The sequence below is a fragment of the Cervus canadensis genome, chromosome 9 (assembly GCF_019320065.1).
Source record: "Cervus canadensis isolate Bull #8, Minnesota chromosome 9, ASM1932006v1, whole genome shotgun sequence".
Classification (NCBI taxonomy): Eukaryota; Metazoa; Chordata; class Mammalia; order Artiodactyla; family Cervidae; genus Cervus; species Cervus canadensis.
The window spans coordinates 1,051,137-1,056,146 of record NC_057394.1 but is presented as its reverse complement, the minus strand read 5'-3'; positions in this window follow the sequence as shown (position 1 = coordinate 1,056,146).

The following is a 5,010-nucleotide window of genomic DNA, read 5'->3' as shown; positions in this document are numbered from 1 at the left end:
GGGGATGAAGAGCAGTGAGCCAGGGCTCTGAGGCTGCAGAGCCAGCATCCTTCGGGGTCACAGAGCAGCCCTTTAGCCTGGAGGCCAAGCACAAGAAAGGGGGCGTCACACAGCTCCCGGGGCTCCCTCTGCGCCCCGATCTGAGCGCTGGAAGCGAGACGAGGTCCTGGGGGACGGGCACTGCCTCCAGTACTCACTCCCGGGCCCCAGTGAGCTCCGCTAAGGCAGGGCCAGGACCTCAGGTTTGTCTGGCCCTGGTCTCCGGGCTCTCCCGCGAGCCAGCCTCTGGGTTTGGAAGCTGGAGCAGTAACAGGAGTCCAGTCCAGTTAACACTTCTAAGACCTCTGGGTGCAGCCGCTCCTTAACTGTGCAAGCGGCCTGGTGGTTATGAGATAAATAAAGCTGGACGTCTTCTTGCGGGCCCACGGTGGGAGAAGTTATGGGGCGAGTCTGTACCGAGAAGTCTGAGCATGAGCTGGCCTGGCCTGGGGGCACAGGCTCCCCGCGTCCCGCCCATCGCAGTCACTGAAGAGGGGAGAATGGGCTGAGTGTCCCGGGACGGGAGTCCTTGGAGGGGCTGTCGGGGGTCAGGGGTGAGGCGGGAAGGACCGGGTGGGGCCAGTCCGCTGTCCGAGGACGCACCGGGGTCCTCAGAGGGACCGTGAGATTCCCCAGCCGGCCGCGTGGTGGACGGACGCAGAGGGGACCGCACCCACCACTATGCGTGTCCCTGGCCGCCCCTCCATCCTGAGACTGACCCAAGGGGCCAGCGTGGCATCCCGCGGGCGGCTCCCTGAGCTGCTGGCACCACGGTAGATTCCTGAGGGCCCCGGGGCTTCAGAGCCGGTGGATCTGTTAATGGAAGTGTGTTGCTCCTAACCGCCATGTGTGAATGAGAGAAAGCAGAGGTGAGTTATGAGCTTGGGGCAGGGCGGGCGGGTGAGGGCCGGCCTGGGGGAGGACCTGGGGACAAACAGAGGCTCACCTGCAGTCTGGGGGCTGGGAGGGACAGGGAGCGGGCTAGGGTGGGGCGGAAAGTTCCCTGAGCGAAGAAGCCACTCCCCTCTGTCCTGAGATTACCACCCCTCCCCGTGAAACCAGCGCCCGGGATGCCACTGGGGGTGGCCATGAGCCCCAGGCTCAGGACGCAGAGACCCCACCTCCGGGGCAGCTGCCCTTGCGGCGTGTCCTGGGAGCAGGGGCCGTTGCTGGCCCGCGCTGTGTCTGGGCCCCCAGCTTCTTGACCAATGGCCACTGTCCCGTGAGAGTCAAGGCCGAGGGTGACCTGGAGCGAAGTTGGCGACTTATACAGGAGGCAGGCGAGTGAGGCACATGGAAGGAGGCCAGACCCCCGCTCCCCGGCTCTCACCACGCCGAATTCCAGCGGGCGACGTGGTCGCCAGCAGAGCCGCCAGCCATGGCGAGGGTGCTCCTGATTCTGGCCTCATCCACCTCCTCACGTTAGAGGGCTGGGTGCCTGGACCGCGGCTGTTCTGGGAGAAGTCCATGGGGAACTGGCATCGGGGCAGGACGTGAGACGGGGCAGAGAGGGCGTTGGAGGTTTGCGAGAGGAGACAAAAGCCTTAGCGTGGTCACCTAGGAGCTCGAAGGGACAGCTCCAAGAGGGGAAGGGGTGGCACTTGGGTGCAGATGGGGTCTCCCGAGTGCCAGAGCAGGAACAGAAGGAAGTTGTGAGCGGGGCAGAGGACTGTCACCCTCAGCAGCGACCACGACGGTGCCTCTGAACAGAGACACGTCCTCGCCGCGTGCTCTTGGCCACAGGCAGGCCGTCTCCAGCGATTTATAAACGGAAGTGGGTTGCTGCTGTGTAACCCTGAGTGTGCGTGCACATGTGGCAGCGTGTCTGGGAAACAATACCTCGTGCAAAACGAGGACAATGCAAGCGTTTAATCCAGTCTTCTTTGTGAGATCTTTTCGGACTTATGCAAAACAAACTTGTAACAGCAATACAGACAGCTTCCCGTTCTCCCTTTCCAAGGCGCTGCCTGCCATGGACGTCTAACATAACCCAAACACAACCACCACGAAAACCATGCAGCTCTGCTGATGCATCACGGTCAGGTGACCTACAGACCCAGTGCCAAGTTGGCCTATTATTTTCCCAATTTTTTTTTCTGGCTCCAGGATCCATCCAGGATTCCACATTGTATTTATCTCTCATGTCACTTTTAGTCTCTTCCAACCTGGGAAGTTTCCTGATCTGTCCTTCACGGCCTTGAAGATAGCGCGGGCTAGTTCTTTCATAGAATCTCTTTCCATTTGAGTTTGTCTCACATTTTTCCACGACTAAATTCAGGTTATGCATTTGGGGCAAAAATGTGAAAGATGTGATGCAAATATGTCTCTTTGTCAGGGAAGTTTGCTTCATTGCTGGGTTAAGGTGGTGAATACCTGGTTTCTCCATAATCAAGTTAAAAGTTTTTGCATGTGTAAATAATTAATATCTTGTGGGGAGACACTTTCAGATTCTGAAAATATCTTTCTTTCTCATCTTATTTTCACCTATGGATTTAGCGTCCTTTGCTTCTTGCCTGCGGGAATAACCACTGCTTTTGTTGTTGTCCACTCTCAACTCTTTGAGACCCCGTGGACTGCAGCACACCAGGCTTCCCTGTCCTTCACCATCTCCCAGAGGCATCCACCCTCTGTGGTCCCCTTCTCCTCCTGCCTTCAATCTTTCCCAGCATCAGGGTCTTTTCCAATGAGTTGGCACTTCGTGTCAGGTGGCCAAAGTACTGGAGTTTCTGTTTCAGCATCAGTTCTTTCAAAGAATATTCAGGACTGATTTCCTTTAGGACTGACTGGTTTGATCTCCTTGCAGTCCAAGGGACTCTCCAGAGTCTTCTCCAACACCACAGTTCAAAAGCATCAATTCTTCAGTGCTCAGCCTTCTTTATGATCCAATTCTCACATCCATACACGACTACTGGAAAAGCCACAGCTATGACAGTTCGGACCTATGTCAGCAAAGTGGTGCCTCTGCTTTTTAGTACACTGGCTAGGTGTGTCATAGCTTTCCTTCCAAGAAGCAAGCGTCTTTTAATTCCATGGCTGCAGTCACCATCTGCAGTGATTTTGGAGCCCAAGAAAATCAAGTCTGTCTCTGTTTCCATCGTCTCCCCATCTATTTGCCAAAAGGTCAGTTCCTGTTTCCATCATTCCTTCCACACGAATTGGTTAGAATTTTACCGCAAGGAAGAACGCTTTTTCCTCCTCTCTTTATTCATTGTTTATTCCATTATGTGTTTACATCTCTATGAACTATACTAACAGCTGATACTGATAGCGGGCAATAAACCATGAATATTTAGTTTCTCAGGCTCTCAGACTTGTTTCCTAGGAGCTCGGCACGCTGTCATCACTTGGGAGCACCTTCTAGCTTTCTGGCAACACGAGAAGCCCCAGGCCGCTCCCTCCCTTTCCCGAGCCCCACCCCACGTCTCCAAGGAGCCCTGAGTCCTCGTCCTGGGGGACGGTGGCTGGACTTCAAGGTCTGGGGCTGCACGTGCTCCCCGCTCCTGACCTGTCGTGGTTTCCAGGCCCTCCCCGCAGACAGGGCCAGGAAGATTTGGGTGTGCAGATCCGTCTATTCTACACTTCCCTGTTCAGATGTCAGACTCCATGAGTTCAGACTGACCCCACCTGACCTTCGGGCTTACCTGAGCCGCAGCCTCTTTTTTTTGCCTTTATAATTTTTAAAATTTTTTTAACACCAAAAACATTTTATATTGGAGTATAGCCGATGAACAAGGTTGTGGTAGCTTGAGGTGGACATCAAAGGGACTCAGCCATGCATAGACACGTATCCATTCTCCCCCAAACTCCCATCCAGGGGGCCACGTAACACTGGGCAGAGTTCCCTGTGCTATGCATAGGTGTTTGCTGGTTGTCCATTTTAAATAGAGCAGTGTGTACATGACCTTCCCAAAGTCCCTAACTATCCCTTCCCTCCAGTCCTCCTCTCCTCTTCACTGAGAGAAACCCGACCCCCAGACACCACGAGGGCGGACCCCCTGACCCAGTTCTGGAATTCCAGGACACAGGAGCAGACTTCCCGGTGGATCCCCACCCCTGCGGGAAACGGAGCTGCTGTCAGACCAGAGGCAGGTCCAGCCTTTCGCTCTCAGCCTTGCCGTGTGCACTGGCGACCTGCTCTCTAAATTTCCTTATTAGTTCTTTTCTTCCCACACCCTTCTGGCATGCCTGCTCTGTGCATGCCAAGTCACTTCAGTCGTGTCTGACTCTGCGACCCCAGGGACTGTAGCCCACCCGGCTCCTCTGTCCATGGGATTCTCCAGGCAAGAATACTGGAGTGGGTTGCCACACCCTTCCACAGGGGATCTTCCCAGCCCAGAAATCGAACCCACGTCTCTTATATCTCCTGCATTAGCAGGCATGTTCTTTACCACCTGGGAAGCCCGCTCTCCCATGGGGCTCTCTTATCCACCTATAATTCCATCTGGGGCTTGTATTCCATTTTGGATCTGTCTCCATCTTGGCTGATTTTACTAATTTGTTTTGGAGTGTGTGAAACATGTTGTTGTTGTTAAGTCGCTAAAGTTGTGTCTGCCTCTTTCGTGACGCTATGGACTGTAGCCCGCCAGGCTCCGTCCATGGGATTTCCCAGGCAAGAATCCTGAAGTGGGTTGCCCTTTCCTTCTCCAGGAGCTCTTCCTGACCCAGGGGTGGAACCCGCATCTCCGGCATTGGCAGGCAGGTTCTTTACCGCTGAGCCACCTGGGAAGCCCTTGTGTGAAACATGACCCAGGCTCTAATAGAAAACATCGAACACTGGGAGTCTAACCCTCAGTCCTCAAACACGTTCCCACCCGCTTCCTTCCACCTGCTTCCTCCTGCCCCCTGCCGCAATCAGCCTCACCACTTTCGGGCTTGTCCTTTCTGCATTTTCTTGGACACAAAGGAACAAGTACATGCAAATGCTCCTTTTCTGGGTACAAGATTATTCTGTTTATTGTTTTACATCTTTTT